Source organism: Coturnix japonica, chromosome 9 (assembly GCF_001577835.2).
Source record: "Coturnix japonica isolate 7356 chromosome 9, Coturnix japonica 2.1, whole genome shotgun sequence".
Lineage (NCBI taxonomy): Eukaryota > Metazoa > Chordata > Aves > Galliformes > Phasianidae > Coturnix > Coturnix japonica.
This window is the reverse complement of record NC_029524.1, coordinates 8,137,037-8,155,350: the sequence shown is the minus strand read 5'-3', so window position 1 is coordinate 8,155,350 and position 18,314 is coordinate 8,137,037.

The following is an 18,314-nucleotide window of genomic DNA, read 5'->3' as shown; positions in this document are numbered from 1 at the left end:
TTCAGCTTTCTCTGCTACTGCTGAAGTTTAAGAGGTCACACACGAGGTGAAGGCACACAGATGTGTTTCAGTAACGCCATGCAATTAGCAGCATAACAGTGAGTAGTTCTTACAGCTGATTCATTCATAGGGGGAAAACAAAGCATATGCACACAACTCCAATTTTGCTTTGCTGCAGGTAGAACTCACTAAACTTTGAGTAATTATGAAATAGAGAAAATAAGCTTAGCAAGGTGTACCTAAAGAGAAGGATTGCAGACACAGAATTCTCAGTGAAACTTCCAATTATAAAGCAATGAATGAGAAATGCATGCAGACATATACTGCCAAGGGCACTGCAAATCCAAATGTGAAGATTAAGAACAAAGTTTATTTCCCGAGGAGAACAGTTATTCAAGCAATCAAGAAATTTTGCATAAATCCATTAACTTTCTATAACGAAAACAAAACACCCAAACATAGCTTCCTAAGCAAATTACCATCTTGGTTCTTGAGCAGAAAAATGAGCATTATCACTTAAAAGAAGTAACACATATATGGGTTCAAAATAGCATTCAGAAAGTTGTGTGAATAACCATCATTTTTTAGGCAGTCATATTTCTAGATCTGAAACAAATTAATATTTCAAGCTATCTTTCTCACTATACATTGATCATACTTGTCCTCTGAACTCAGCAGTCAAAAATGCCTGAAAGGCAATATTCTCCTGGCAGGACATCCCAAGGGCACATCCTCCAACATCACAGCATCATCACTGGCTGTTCTGGAACTTTGAAAATATATTAATGACCTATGGTTGATGAGAACCACTGAGCACGGAGTAGTAACACAGTCACACAAAGATTTCTGGATCAAACTAAACCATATGAAGTGAACAAATCATCTCTCAGGATACAATAACATCAGGACTAGTTCCATGTTGCTTACTTGCAATTAACAAGCCTTCAGCGATTCTGCCAGAAGCCTACAGTAACCTGGGTACTGCACGGCAAATGGTTAGTTACCAATACAAAGTTTGTCAGTGAGTGCAGTTCCTAATCCAGCCCATTCTGCAAAATGCTTTCAAATTAAAGCAAGGACATAATCATTATTCAGACTGTAATGAATAAATAAGACTCCCTCGAACATGACTCCTTTCTGGATTCACAAGAGGAGAGGAAAAACGTAATAATTTTTTTACTGGGATGAAACATCAAAATAGCTCATACACTATCCTACACAATAGCCTGGGGAATTTCAACTATGGAAAGTACTTTTTACTTTCAAGATTTTGAATGATCTTATGGAGATACTGAAAACTTGTTTTCATTTCCACCTGAACTTCAAAGCACATGAGATGTTAGCCTTCAAAAAGAAAAAAATATACCTTACCAGAAAAGTATCCACTAATGGAAATGTCTCAGCCCCTGTGAAAGGTCATTTTCATGGGGAAAAAGTGAGTATATCAATTGCTTCAGTGCTGTCTTCAAAGGCTATTTGAAATTACTTTCATGTATGTCTGATTAGCAAAGGTGGAATATAACACCCAAGGCACTAGTAGGGTTTTCTAGCTTGCCATTTCCTCAGAGGCTCTTTTAAATCCAAGTATAAATTCAAGCTGCTGCTTTACTTCTAACAACTGGGAACAGCTGAAAAAGCTTCAGACCAACAAACTGAAACAAAATATAGCGTTATTATATCACATTCTTATGAGTTTGGGATACTCATTTTCCAAAAATGTCATAGGCACAAACAGAAAAGCATAACTAGTTCCTTGAACATACAGGAATTAAAAGAACTATAGCCAGTGGCACCTCCTAGAAAAGTTAGAAAAAGGTTTCATTTGTATGCTAATTTCACCAACTATCATGTTTATTCTCAAGAGGATGGCTGTTCTCTTAGCTTATTAGTAGTGTATTTGCATGAAAATGTGATCTATTCTTCTTTACTGCTCATCTGCTCTTCCTGCTTATGCCTCATTTGACAACACTGTTGATTTCTGCAAATGACTGTTATGCTAAGGAGAGAATGTTGAACTCCAGTGTGAGGAGTTGCAAGAGCAGAGAGAACACTTAGAAAGAAATATCCTGTTTTCATGAACATCTGTTGATCCATAAAAACCTGAAAGGAGAAAGCAAAGGAGAATAAACAGAGAATAAACAAATCCCACACTGGCAAGTGAAAACACTTCCGTGAGGCAAAGCAGCTGGACCGACTTCCAAACAAGAAGCTATGAGAGAACAATGGCACCCAAAGGGAACCGAGGACATACATCAAAAGTGAACTTGTATCAGTATTTACTTATATTCAGTACTTTTATATTGAATTAAAAAATAAAATAAATGCAGCCCTCAACGATCGTTGGGATTAGAATTAGTCCTGTCTCCTCACAAAGGAGCGTATTTGCAAACAAATTTGCATTGTGCCCATTGGCCTGGCTTTACCTAAAGCAAAATATCTGTTTGGATGACAAAAAACTCTAAATTCAAGGAAAAGGACGTTCTTTCTCGAGAGACAAAATGATAAAAGAGTAAAGGCTGAGTGAATTGTAGTTTTGATTCTTTCAAATCTGCTGTCTAGAAATGAGGGCTGATAAACAGTACAGCTCCTTCTGATCTGCAAAGCTTTCTGAGCACTCAGCAAGTCCTAAAGGAAGTTTGGCCAGTACTTTGCAAAACAATGGTTTCCTTTTTTCATGTTCCATTGCAGGTGATAGACACCAGGAGTAAGAAAAAGTGAAATGATGATTTCTTGAACACTGCAAAGAACATTGTCTTTTCTATCCCACGGATGAAGTTTGCATTAACAGCAATAAATTCCTTGCAGTCTGGTCCTTCAAATTGTCCTTTTCACTGACTCGAATGTTACACAGAAGTAAATTCCCCTGGTAACATTATTTTCAATGTTTTATTATGTAAAAATGAAAAGGGAAATATGTATCACTCATGAAATGCTTTCAATGGAGAGACATAACCACCAAATTTTTGCCTTTCCTGCAATATCAAATCAATTCTACAAGATTTCAGAAGCTTGTAAGACAGAAATAAAATTGCTGTCACCGGAATGGAAAATGCAATGTCTTTATTGTCTGTAAGAATGACACCTTCCAATCTTACAGTATATCGTTCTAACCAGTTTGCCAAGCAAGCTGACCTAGATTTGAAACAAACAGGATCTAAAAATATAATGCTAAAATAAGTAATGCACAGAGAGTTCTGCCATCAGCAACACTACAAATCTGATAAGAAGGACATTGTGCTATAAAAGCACAGCATTTTAGTTAGGTACCAAGCTTCAGCTCAATGCATTTAAGGTAAGAATAAATCTTCTCTTTATTTCATTGTGGTGAAGTGAATAAGATCCCAACAGACACCAATCATGGTGTGAAATTTATATAAAAGATTTACCAGAATATATAGGTTGAAATCTCAGCTCTGCTGAAAATCACCAAAATATTGCTACTGACATCTAAAAAATTTCACCCAAATCATTAATTCACAGACTGTGGAAGCTGGCCTTGAAAACAAGAACTGACCTCTGAGTTCTGTATTTTTTGAACTGATCTCTAAGTCCGTCGGTCTCTTTTCTTCCAGCCTCTCTGTTAAACACTTCTGGACCCAATGAATTCAGTTTCCTTCTACTTCATTCTAAGTTTTGGGCCCTAAGGCATTTTATGTCATAGTAGAAGCGAAGGACATGTTCCAAAATCCTTATAACTTAAGTCAACAAACCTCTGCCAACTGGCCAGCCCTGTGTGGTGGTCTGTTCTTGCCTCTAACCATTTATGCTGCCATGCCTTCACAGGATGTATCCATGAAAGAATCAGTGTTGTACCTTGGAGACATTCACAGGACAACTCATGATTCTGGTCCTCTCAAAATCCTCTTTCATTTGCAAAACCACTCTCACTCCTTGATAAGAAACTGTACCTTGGCAAGCATTTAAAAATCACTTCCTGCATTACCTGCATCTGTGGGCAGCTGTAATCCAGCCACCAGCCACAGAGCCACGTTAGATCTGCTTCTTTTCCATTTTCTTTTCCATTTCCAAGGGAACAGCTTCCTCTGCTACTCCTAGGCAGATTTTTTTATTTTCTCATTGCATGACCACTGAACGCTTACTTTTGCCATTTATGAGATTCCACTGAACAAGAATTTCAGTTTACACAAATTAATGTGGCTTCACTGAACTCACTGCAGGGTCACCAGCCTGACCCAGTGGAAAATTTGTTCTGGCTTATTCAGATATTTGCCATCCATTTTCATTTAGTTGAGTATAAACCTGACCACAGCTCACATTTTATCCTTCTGTCTGTCAGATCTACTTTCCCTACCACAAAATATATAAGATACACACTGGTGTTTTTAAATGATAGCGTCCTCAGTAAAATAGAAGCTGACACTGGAGGTACTCTGCTGGTGTAGTACCACATCTGAGCCCTGTTGCCAACTTGCATTCCTCCCCACTCAACTACTATGCCTGCTGCATTCAGTCATTAAAAAAGTTCATGACATAATAACGTTTGCATCTTACTTGCGCAAAATATTAATCTTATATTAATATAATATTAATCTTATATTAATATTAATCTAATGCTATGTGCAGGGTCACTGACCACCAGACCAGGCTGCCCAGAGCCTGTGTTCAGGTACACTGAATAGCAATGCAGTGGGCAGAGCTAATGCATGCAAACCGGTTATTTAACCAGTAATTTATACCAGTTCTTAGAACGCCAACACAATTTCACCATATTGTCTAATATCTGAGTGATGTCTCCATAATCAAGCAGGAGCTTTTTTTTCTATTAATTGATATTGCCATTCAAAATAAAGGAACAGGCCAGACCTGTAGCCAAATCCAAATCCCTTCATACAAGCTGGAGGTCTGACCTAGAAATCAAGTGGCATTTTCAGAAGGCAGATAAAAAAAACCAAAAAGCTCCCAAACAGTGTGGTGAAAGACCTGCATAAAAGATACATGTATTTTTTCTTTATTTACATACATACACCTAGGCTCTAAGCATAAGCAGAAGCCTGTAAATAAAGTGATGTGATAACAAACAGTCCAGACTGCATACAAACAGTGAAGGATTCAGCTAGAGCCCAAATGAGCCTACTCTTGCATTCCTCCTGTACGTTGCAGACAGTTTTCCCCAGTAGGACAGAAAAGCATTGTCAAAACAAGGTGTAAAAAACTGTTCCCTGCAGGATAACTATCCCATATTCTACTTAGAAACATAATTGCTTCAGCTGGTACAGTTTCAGCAAGGAGAAACTTCTTTCATTTTAGCAAGTGTATTCCTTGACAATCTATCATCTTACTGAAAACAATTATGATGAGTTAAGATGGGAATATTTTCTAGGTTTAGTTTCAAAACAAGATCTAAGTAGGCCATCTGAATCAAAGTGTCTGCCAAAAGGTCAAGTATGATTTAATCAAATGTGTCTCGTGGGGACTGTTTGCACACGTCCCAAACAAGCACTTCACAGCATTAACACAGAAATAGACAGCAAAAAGCATACTGAAAAATATGCATCCTCCATTGAGCACACAGAAAAGAAATATCAAAAAATAATACGAATTTTTAGTGAATCAAACACTGCTTGTTACATGGTGCTACTGGCCAATTAATAAAATATTTCAGTTCACTCCGTATATCTACAGCAGGAAGTTGATCCTGTCAAAAGGGCAGAATCAGCAACAAATGAGGCAGTATTATAAAATGGTGTTACCTAAGAGATGACACGTTCGCATATTTTAAGGCGCTCAGTGTAAGTTGTAGTATTCTTTTATTTTTTAAATAAACAGTGTATTTCATTAAGTGTTTCAAAAATCTTCAAGGTAAATTCAGATATATTGCTAAATATTGTGTTTTTGCATACCTTTCCCCCATGAATTGTATAATTAATGTTTTGCAAACATGCTAATTTGGAAGAACAATTTATATGAAAGTGTTTCACAAATTATAAGTAAAATTGATTTACAGTATGACACACCAGCTGCAGTGCTCATTTAGTTACTACAGGGAAAATGCTCTAAGTAGCATCGATAAGCATCATGCTTTGTAGCCATATGTAAGTTTGTCCTACTACAATTAATCTGGCATTACAATTATACTTAATGTGTAGATGTACATGCCAATTCCCTGCCTGCTATCAAATTAGTGATGTACTCAAGTCAAGCAAAGCTGCTGACACTCACACTACAAGGAACCAGAAAAGCATCTTAATTTCACCCTGTTGATGGCAATAGACACCACACACTGTCATTCATCTTCTTCAGGAAAAAATAAAAATAAACTTTTAAGCTGCTGTCAAAGTCATACCTTTAAACTAGTGTTCAGTTTGCTTTCACATCATTTTATAGATAGAAGACAGAGGCTACCACACAACCACAATTTCCTAGTAAGATCAAAGGATTTATTCTCCATCCCCATGTGCATTTGTTGTGGAAATCCTAAAATGTTTACCAACAGATATTCTAAAAATCAATGTTTAAAATAACCTTAAACTGAAAGACTATGTAATTATGTGGAATCTAAGAAGAAATCTAATGAATAAGCTACAGATGAAAGCCACAATATATATTCTTAAATAGGAGATGTAGTAAGTGAATGGACTGTAATCTAGGATGTCAGCAAGACAGACTGATTCTAAGATGCCACAAGAATATCTCCCTGCAGAAACCAGCACTAACTTTCTTCATGGAATTTAATATACTTAAATCAAGGAATTTGCTGAGACTCATTGCAACATGTTCCGTTTTGAGGTTATTATAATCACAGCACTACCAGTTTCAGAATATATGTGATGAAAACCTTTGGCCTTGTTTCAGAGGCTGGATCCAATAATACATTCTTTGCATCAGTTAAAAAGATCAGTTTGGGAGACACTAACAAAACTCTGTTATAAAATAACACCTGGCACTTAAGAATATCAGCATCCAATTCATTGCTTGTTGGAGAGCAACTATTCTGAAGATTATGTACACAATTTCTGCATTCAATTTCATACATTTCTTCATCATATATTTAAAATCAAGTTCCCATACAAGTAACTACAGGACAAATTATGCCCAAACAATTGGAACTGTAATTCAAATCAGGGTCTGGTGGAGAAAATATATCTTAGGATTTTATGACATTTACATTAGCTTGAGTCAATAACCATGAGATACTTATCCTTTTGTTTTGTATATGCACTAAACTGCTTTGATGCAGATAAACGTCAGATCTTATGCTGAACTTTGTGCCTTTTAGGACTCAGAATTTCACTGTACTTACTAAAGATGCTACAGAGAAAATATAAAGGTTCTAGGCCTCCCTGCCTTGTCTCTTAATTTACAAATGACTTGAGATTACTTATCTAGACTCACAGGATCTAGCTTCATAGTCAACTCATACAGTACGCTTCGTTCTCAGACTAGGAGGTAAAATCTTTTTCCAAATTCAAACCAAGACAAAACAAAAAATACCCCAGCCAAACAAAAAATCAAAACAACACGAGAAAAATTAATATTCCATCTCATAGCACTGAACTCCTCTGAAATTCTTCCAAATTATTCACCAAAGTACTTAAGTTGTTTCACTAGAGGCTTTAAAATGTCATAAAGAATGACAGAGAACAGCCATCAACAGAAACAAAGCAGAACATTCTACAGAACGTGGTGAAATCAGACTGCAACTCATTACTGGTAGGAGCAAAAACCAAACACAAATGCAGAGTTTCTGTAAACCTGTGTACATATATATTTGAGTCAGTTCCCAACAGTTCTTTTATATATTCATTCTAAGTCAAGAAATGGAGCCAAACTAGAAAGTCTAATGCAGGGATTCACTGTAGGCTTTTTTCTTATTTTTCCCCCCACCAAAAAAACCTTTCTACCTTAAAATTGTTCTAGCTCCATAAATGTTTACATTTACCTAGGGCTCTGCACAGACAAGATAATTAATTCCATTTTCTTTAAGAAGAAAACCATTATAGCCTCAAACACTACTTTCCAGATATGAAGAATTCTAATTATTAGGATCTGAGGTGAGCTCAGATGCCTTCTTTCTGAAAACAATCAAGCTTTCGCATACCTGAGTAATTGTTTCATTGTTTAGTGACATTTTCATGTCACTCTGCCCTGCAGTATTATTGCATAATTTAAAACATTATGAACTTTGTAGTTAATTGTTTCCAACTCAATTGACGATGTGTTCTGAAACACTGACTGTTGCAGGGGTATAATAAAATATTTCCCCATAATGGCGACTAGTGGGAGTTGTTGTCAATTTTCTAATTTTTTATTATTTTTTTTTGTCTTGAAGTGCCAATCAATGAAATTCACAATATCAGCAGTAAAAAATCAAACATGTTTAGAAATGTTGATTCTTTAAAGCACTTTTTCAAGTTTCTCCATTTTCAGATGGGAATTTTCTTTAGTTATTTATTTTTGCAGAACAAAAAATGCCCTTATAAGTTGTCAACAAGCACATGAATCTTTATACACTTGGCTATTAATGCTACTCACAGAACATTTTCAAGTGCCCAGTGTAGAACATACTTACAGAACTTCTGGAGTGAAATACTGGGTCTTCTGATCGCTCTGATTCATGTCTAGAAGGAATGACACAACATTAAATCAGTGATAATTATTACTTATAGCTTTTTGCCTATTTGAGTACACACATGGAGATAAGCATTTACTCTGAAAAAAACGACAGTAAAGTTAGGTAGCTTAAAAAGTTAAATGGCAAAAGCCCAGTGCTGTCTGCTTAGGCAACTCAAGAATTTATCTCCTTTCAACTATATTTTAATCCTTATTCTTCCACTACATTAACAATTTACTACATGCTTTTATTCTACAAAGCAAGTTATGAGATGGTTGGCAGGATTCTGTTTTGTCATCAATTAGAGGTATAAATGAAGAAGTCATTATTTTACACAAATTTGATTTTAACATCAAAACCCAAACAAACATTGCCTTTCCAGTGCAATATTATCCATCATACGTAAGCAAGGGAATATATATGTATACACACGTAATCTATAAAAGGAACAGATGTGATTTCTACCATGAAAAACTGAAAACAAGAATGTCTTCAAAGTACAATACACTCCCTGTTGGCTCTTCAATAAACATCAACACTGTGATAGATCAGACAAGAAGGTGGAACCAGGTGCTGTGTTGAGAAAGCTGCAGCAGTCCCTGTTTGTGGCATGTTATTACAAAACCTAGATCTCTCAGTAAGGCCAACAATGACACTCCAAATGTTACGCTTCAGAAACATTCCTACAGCCAAAATGCTTGTAAAATTACTGAAGAATCACAGCACAACATTTTGGTCTATTTTTTCTTGAAGACACTGTGAAGTAGAAAAAGACATCTATTTCTATTGCTGGGCAATTAGCACTAGTACGGCCAACTAAGTGAACAAAGGCCTCTCTTGCAAAGATGTAGAGGTGTCTAAACCTTCTAAGCAGTTTGTGTATTTTGCAATCATTGAAATGACAGCAAAGCAATCCTTAGTCGTTTTATACTTAAAGTTGTTTTTATGTTTGTTCAGTTGTAGTTTCTTTTTGTGTTTTTATTTCTATTTTTTTTAACTTTTTAAATGTTGATACCTCTGCATCTACATCCACAGGCAACTGCATGGCATATACAGGGTGGAGAAGCACTTTGTCCCACACCATATATAAGACTAGTGGGGAAGACTTCTAAGCCCCTGGTGCTGAGGTTTGTCTGCCAGGATGAACTAGCGTTCCCTATTAGCAACGATATGATGTTCTGTGATATTCTGAAACCCTTCCTTATGTCTTCCAGACTGCAGCAGAGTGTGGTCCTGCCATTAAAATAGATGGGATATTGAGAGGGACTGACTAAATGACACAGGAGCTCTTGGATAGTTTCACCTGCAGTTAGCAGACAGGAAGAGGAGGAGGCAAGAAATACGACAGGCAATTCTTTTTCCCTAGAAAATTCCCTTCCCAGAAATATCTTAATGCATACAAATTTGGGAAAGATTTCTTCATTATTCAGTACCGGAATTCAGCAGAAACACTCTATTTAGGGTATCAATATGCACCAATCAGAACTAGTCATTTGCTTTCAGTGTGTAGCAATGATTTGGCCTTCTTATGTCATCCAAAGCTGCAGTAAAGGTAAGCAGCAGCTCTTACAATGTTTCTGGTTGGGAAAAAAAGAGACAGATCCACTCCAAACTTTTCAATATGGTCATCTGTCACTCAAAACATTATTTAGGGAAATAATTGAAACTATATGGAACTAAAAACCGATTTTACAGTCTGTGTGGTTTATCTGCCTACTAAGTGCTATCTTTCTAAATCGGATTCCCTGATTCATAGGTTTTGTAGTAGGTGAGTTCTCCACAAATTCTAGTGGGTTCATCCTGTGAGCATAGGGCAAACTTATCCATCTCCACATATCTCCTCTTGCACACAGTGTACAGAAAGGATTCTGTGTATCAAAATTCACAAAACAAGCCTTCTTTTAAAAAAATAAATAAATAAAAATAAAAAATAAAAAATAAATGCCTTTTCTAAAAGCAAAGAAAAAGGAAAAGAGGAAAAGGGCTATTTTACAGAAGCATATTATTATTCTCCTGGCTAAATCTGCTCTAGTCAGATAAGGGTATTACACTTCAGTATGCACAGAGTTGAGAATTTTCATGGTATAAGGCATGTTGAAGCTAATAACTTGGCACATGTGAGCATTTGTTATCAGAAAAGCCAGCTTCTTTATTTACCCAACAGGTTCTGGTTACAATTTGACTCATCCAAATTACATGCCAGACAGAACTAAACCAAAAATAAACAAAAAAGCCAGTGTATATAAAGGAGGAGTATTAATAATTGAAACGCATACTACTACAGAAATTAAGGTAAAATGTATCTATGTCACTTAGAGATTCAAACCATTTCCATGAGAATAGTAATCTCCCCCCTTTTCCCTATATGTATTCAGAAATTCAGCATTACAAAGCTGTCACACATGATCTGTTTCTACAACCTTCTCCCAACACTTCTCCTAATGGACATTAATCAAAAGAAGCCTTCCTCTGTTGCAAATTGCTATCCAGACATTAACACATGAATTACCAATCAGGACAACCTAAACCAAGAATAAGGACTACTCCACTGTATTTAAAGTGACAATGTGAGCCAGGATTTCTGAATGCTACCCCTGATTCTGTCACCACCTTCACATTCAGCCATTAATAAGCCACTAAATGTGACCATGTACCACATACATATTTGTCCAGCAGTCTCATAATTAAACTCTGCAAATATCTTCCTGAAACACAAGTTCTACTATTAATGGCAACACACATATCTCTCCTTGCTCTAATATCAGACCACAGTTATTAAAAAGGAGCATTATTTCTGTCTTACCTGTTTCAGGACTATGGAGTTTAATTTACTAAGGCTCATGAACCTGCCTGAGATAGCCAAATAGAGAATATGGATAAATGCAAATACTTCAGCAGGAATATTTAACTGAGCTACAATCCCAGCACATTACTTAATTAAATGAATTAAAAAAAAAAAAACAAAACTATTTAACACAAATATGGTACATCAGGTTAAAATATATATATATATAAATTTATTTTTACATACTTAAAAAAATGCATTTTAATAATGATTATTTTCTATAGTAAGATTGCACAATTACGTTGCTGAAAACCTTTGTTCATTTTCAAAGTAACTTCCCCCTGTCTGAATCAATTTGAGATAACTGAGAAGATAAACATTATTTTTAAGCATTCGGCACAGAGTTTTTCGCAATTTACAATGCAATCATGAGCTTTTGCTAGCTCAGATCAGTCAACTACTGACACATATAGAAAGGTTATTGTAACATCTGTTTGTTCATATCTATCAGAAAAGCTCTTGGCATCCCAGTCAAATTAATGACTTCCTGGTAGCAAGTTACATCACAATCACCTGAAAACATGGCAGAAAAAAAAGTTACAAAATAACGGTAGAATTGTCTTTTAAACTGATACTTATCATTAAAAACAAACATATCTGATATATATCTTCAAGAAGTACATATGATAGATCATGTTGAAGATATGACTACTTTTAGTACCAATGATGCACTGAATTTCAGCTGTGTGGTGGACAATAAACTCCCACACTACTTTCAACATTGTATTGGTGTTTGACTTGTTTAAACAACAAGAGTAACTAAGCTTCAGCCACACACAGCTGCATTTTTGGGTACACTATCCAGTACATAGAGATGCGTCATAACTGAGTAGAACTCCAGGAGCTAAGGGAACTTTAAGCTCTTTAAACTTTTTTAAATTAAGGGAACCTTAAGGTCTTTTCCCTGCTACCAGTGCCTCTCCAGCCCCACACAGTGGTCCAGGCTTGGGCCCAGTGTGGCACAGGCTGTCCTGACTCCTGCTGCTTTCAGTTAGGCCTACAGCAGGGTCCTGATCATGAGGGACACTCTTCCATCCTCCTCTTTGTGTTTGGAAAATATCCTGTCACTTTAAGAAATGCTTACAGAACTCACTGAATGGAAAACACTGCTAACCTTTGAAAACTAATTATTTCTGACAGCGTTCTAGAGTTATTTAAACAGGAAGAGCAGAGCTATTAACCAAAACGGTCATGGTGTGCCGGGCTGCTGCCTATGCCTCAGCTGCCCCTCCTGCCCCACACGGACTTTCTTGCACAGGGGTCTATGTGCAGCACAAAACCTCTGCAGGGCTCTCCTGCCCTTCTACCTCATCAGGACACCCTGCTGGCAGCCCTGCTGCAAGCAGAACCACATGTGGGTTGTGCCTCACACCAAGGCCAGGCTGGACCTGCAGCATGGGCACCAAAGTTCACTCTCCATCTTGGAAAGCAAGTTAATCCAGCAGCAGCCTGCACAGCCTGTGGCTGCATAAAGGAAACAAGTTCTAAAGCTGAGGAGACCAACAAAGCAGCGAAACATAATTTTTGTAATTACGTACAGCAATTACACAGGAACCAATGTCTTTTTTTCATGTCAGGAGCCTGATTAAAAGCCAGATTCATTACTGCTTTCCAGTTGTTTCATACCTTGGTGAACAATTTGAAAGCTTTGAGAGAACAAACACCTGCAATTTCACTTTGAAAGGTTAAGCCCAAGGGGAATTGACAGCTGAGGCAATAACTTTATTTTCTGACAAAAAAAACCCCACAACATTCTATGCACTATAATTAGAGCTGTGGGAATAATTGATTCATCAGCCCACCAGCCAAAAGAAAAGAAGGAAGAATTCATTTTTGGTCGTCAGCATCTCCTCTCCATAACAGAGTGGCAGTGCAGCAGTGACCATGGTCAAGGCAGTGGCTCCAGGTGTGTGGTGGTAGTGCTGGACCACAAGCACCAGCTCTCAGAAAGGCTCTGCATTTGCCAAGCAAGGTGGAAAGATGGAGCTTGCTTCATGTTGTTGACAAGCATCTGTAACTGAACTGAAGCCAAATCTGTTTCATGCTCAATTACTAATAGTTTCTCAAGCAGTGTTAATGACTGAGAACTGCATGACCCCAGTCTTCAGCTGCTCTTTTTTCCCCCCATGTTTCCCCTGATATTGCCCGATAAGGAAGACGACACTATGTGCTGCAGCCAATCTAAAGACCTCTACAGGTCACCTTGTACAGATCAAACTTCACCTCTCTTAGAAGAGCTGGGGGGGTAAATTTTGTCACACTTTTCTAAGTGCAACCAATTTCCTTTCTACGTTTAAATGTCAAACACAGCCACAGCACTTCAGAATACTTCTCCCAGTACATAACATAAGGGAGGAGCCTTTCAGAACATTAATTTAACAAATACAGAAATCTTGGTCCTTCTCTCACTGCATTTATTATCAATATAACATGTAAACAGCAATTGACTCTCTATACTAAATCATATTCATAATATAGACAACGAGAGCATATATTATCAATATCAGTTAAATATAAGGATTGAAATGCACTCCATGATGTATTGCATTATTAAAAAAAAGGAGCTTTCCTTCAGTCTTCCATAAAATTTTCCATCAGCACTGCCAGACATAGGAATTCTGGCTCAGCTTACGTATAGCTTTAACTGTCCTTTACAGAAGCACAGGGAGAAATAATCTGCAAATTAGTTCATGCACTGTAGAAGAAATAAATCATCCTGCTTAACTGCATTAGTGCAATCCCTAAAGCTATGCATTGTATTGTGCAAACAGTATTAGCACCCACACCACACGTTTTAAAGCAGAAAATTGGTTATTCTTGCAAGTCAGCTGACAGCTTGAGATGCAATTAAAACAAAACACATACACACACAGAAAACACCAAATCAAACCAAACCAAACCCAAACACCACACACAAAACTAAACTACCACCATCACACTGCTCATAAGGCCAGACAAGGTTGGACAACGTACAATTAAATGCTTTATTTTTCTTCTTTTCCAAATAGATTAAAATCTGATACTGGATTTTGTGGCATTGGGATGGTTAGTACCAAGGTCACAGTCCAAAGTAAAAGTGTTCCATCTGGTCTTAAAGTAAGGTAGATAATTTATCCTTATCTCATAGAAGCCTCACTCAAAATAGCCCAAACTTCTGCATGGAAAATCTACGTTTATCATCTAGATATATTTTTCTACTAGTTCTAGACATGAAAGCAGGAGGATTATTGAATCTTATGGGTGTAGTTCCACGGTCTTGTTAAAGGATATCTAGGTTGCAGAAATAATACCAAAATCTAATTTTTTTTTCAACTGTTTGCTTTCTAATAAAAAGTCAGGGATCACCAGACATATAACAAAGGAGACAGACAATGAGTTATAAAATGGCAAAAAAAAAAAAAAAAAAGACAAATACAAAGTGGGAAAATCCTGAGATGAAAGTAATAGCATGCCAAATTCATATTAATTTCATCATTGGCATTTCTGAATTCATTACATGCTTCATTGATTTTTTTCTATCTTGTGAAGGGAAGAAACTTCAGAAGCAACATCAAATCTAAAGAAGATCTGGCAACAATTTCTAGTATATGCTCACTGGCAAAAAAATTATAATGTCTCATTCTTCTCACTGCAACAGATATGAAGCTACTTATTCATTGACCATGAGATAAAAATGCAATTAAAAAATTCCCTTCATCAAGATCTCTATGCAAATGTATACATCTCTAAATCTCTTTGTATTCTTAGTTGCACGTAGACCATTATGATAAGGGCATTGCATGGCATTGTGAGTCTCATATCCAAAAATAGTTTCTCAAATATGAGGATATGAGAGTGTTATGTGATGAAGATTTGCCCCATCCTAGAAGAATTTCATGTTTCCCAAGGTTTTCTTATTCCAGTGTACATTGCAGACAAAAATTTAAATCGCATTGCTATGCATTGCTTTTTTTGAAGGAAAGTAAGAAACAAAGCTTGTTAATATGATGTGAATATGCAGATTCATTTACAGAAGTAGATGCTGACCTGGCACACTGGATTTATCCTATGTAGCATCATAGCTTCACTAAGTGGTTCAACATCAACCATACCTGTGAATGATATTGATCCATGCAAGCCCATAATCACATGGCAACAGAGTGAAAATGCATTGTGTTTTCAACTGCAAAGATTATTTAGTCCTTCTGCCTCACAATCTTCATCCGTTAGCACAGAAACATATAAGGAGTTCAAAATGTTATTTGTTCATCTCCAAAGTCTCCTTGCTACCAGTATGAAGATAAATAAAATCAATCAGTCTTGTCTCAGCTAACTTTTCATTTCTAACTTCAATGACATGTACTCAAATGCAGCTGGGTTCTGATCCCCCCTGCAAATCAACCAGCTGACTTTATTGGGTTTTAGCTCAGGCTCATGGTGACCAAAAGATTGAACACAGCGGGTGAATTTCCATTTTGTTTCACAGAAAGGCAACTATATTTAAAGATTAGGATGCAGACTGGCTAAAAATAATTAAGCTATTTCTTAGGAGAAAAAGATGGCAATTCCATGGAAAATTCAATAGAGTCAAAAAAGGCCCAGTAAAATACTACACTTTACTATCCAGCAAAGGAGTCCTCCTGAGGAAGATCTCCTAGTTTTGGTCAGTTGGCCCATCTTTTTTTCTTTATTTTTTTTTCCCTCCCCTTTTTTTTGTTATTCAGAAAACATGCAACTTTTTGAAGACTGTGACTAAAAACTTTTAAAATGCGCATATTATATTTTTCCACTTCAGTATTCATTTGCTCTCTTCTCATTTCCCCAGACTTTTCTCTTACAGCAGCAGCTGCTCCCCAGTCAACTGTTCAGGTGTCACGCAGCTCACTTGGTAAATCGATAGCACCACAGCTTGAAAGACGGGCTGAGATGCATTCACTTTAGTGGGCTGAACATATGGACAAGCCATAAACAGGAAAAGCACTCAGGCCAACAACTTCCATGGTGCGTAAAAATATTAAATGACCATTATGATCAAATGATTTGACTTCACTTTGAGGTTTCTTTTTTTTTTGCTTCTCCTCCTTGCTGTAGATTCAGAAAGTTTATCTCATTTTTATTTTATTTTTTTTAATAGATCAGTCTCAAAACTTTCATTCATTTCAGTATCTGTAACATAAAAGTTATTTCTCTCAAATCTTTAGTTCTTTTTAAATGCCATTATAATCCAAATCCTGCAAAAAGGCAGGAAGAGCATACATGAAATTTCAGAACATGAGCACTGTTCAAAACTGGGTCCTTTTTATGCCTGCTTGTCTTCACTTGATCCAAATATTTGCTACTGAAAAGAGTCTTTGAAACCCTGCCCTGAACTACAGCATCGAAGCTTCTAAAATATTCGAAGAAGCTTTACTTTGCTTGTGACATGTATTTTCTTTTTCCCTCCCTGCAGCTGGGCATTAAGCAGATGCCATTCTTTACACTCGCTTTCCTACTCGCTTGTAAGGAAAAGGGTTAGCCTGATGGCTATTTAAACAGAAAGAGAGAGAGAAATAGTGAAAAGTTGTGAAGCTCGTGGTGGAACCATTATTCTTCAATAAAAGACCAGGTTTGGTCATCTACAGAAAATACAAAAGACGACTCCACCTCATTCATACAATTTTTTCATCTCTATGACAAAGATACAATCAGCTATAGCTTTCAGTGTCCTTTTGTAAAGCACAATTTGGCACAGATGAAATTTCATCAAATTTCAAAATGCTGGTTCAGGTCCAGATATACGTTCTACTACATGCTCACAAGCAATTACAGTCAAAGAGGAAAACAGCAAGTATCCCTAAGTGACGGGATCTCCTTCTGTAATCCTCAAGACTACTGAGGCAAGAACGATTCCATCCTACAGTGCCTCCAATCCTCCAGCAATCCTCCAGCTATATCTTCCAAACCTGCTGCAGCCAGCACTAATCTCAGCTCTTCCTGATGATAATTTCCTGTAACTTCTATCTAGCAGACATTTTAACACTTTCTATTACATCAGTGAATAGTTGTGAAATTTAAAATATGCTTAAAAAGGCAATGGAAACAAAGACAAAAACTTTGCCGATTTATCATTAGCCTTTACTAATTTGTTAGTTTAGTTCTTTTGGAGGTTGTTTGTTTTTTCCCCCCTGATCCATTTACTTCACTTTTGACACAAGCAGCACTGTATATTATCAAAAATTTCACAAAAATTAATGAACAGAAACTCTATAATGCTGATATCCCATCTTACTTTAAGTACAAAAAAAGAAAAAAAAAAGTACCTAAAACATTACCTCAAAGAACATGCGTAATTAATTACGCATTTGATTAGTCAACAGTTGGTTAGTAAACATAAGGTTCAACATTACAGCAGATTTACATTGTTAGGTGTGATCTGCATGATGATGACTTACCTAGTCCAGGCCTGAGTCGCTTTGTCTCTGTTTTGGCTGAAGCACAGTACTCGTAGCCTGAAGAGTACCTGCAATATCCAATGAATGGATTCCATTAGCAGAGCAGAGAATGAACCTGGCCCTGAAATTTTCAAGTATATTCTGATATATTCATTGATTATTACATTTTGCATAAATTCAAAATTATATACATAAGATTATGGAGTAAAATTTTGCTTATTCCCAAAGTGTTGTGCTGAACAGCTCCTATTACTGTCAGATGTGAGGACAGGTGATAATTTACCAGCAGGTTACATAAATACCAGAATTACAGGTGGACTTTCCTAAGCAGCAGAAAGGAAGAATGACTGAGCTGGAGTACATTGCAGTCCCCAAAACTGAACAGAAAGTGCAGAGACAAGAAGAGACAAACCAAAATCAAATCATTTACAATTCAGCCTCCTCCTCAAAGCACCTGGGGACAGAAAGATGTCTAAAAGTTGTGTGA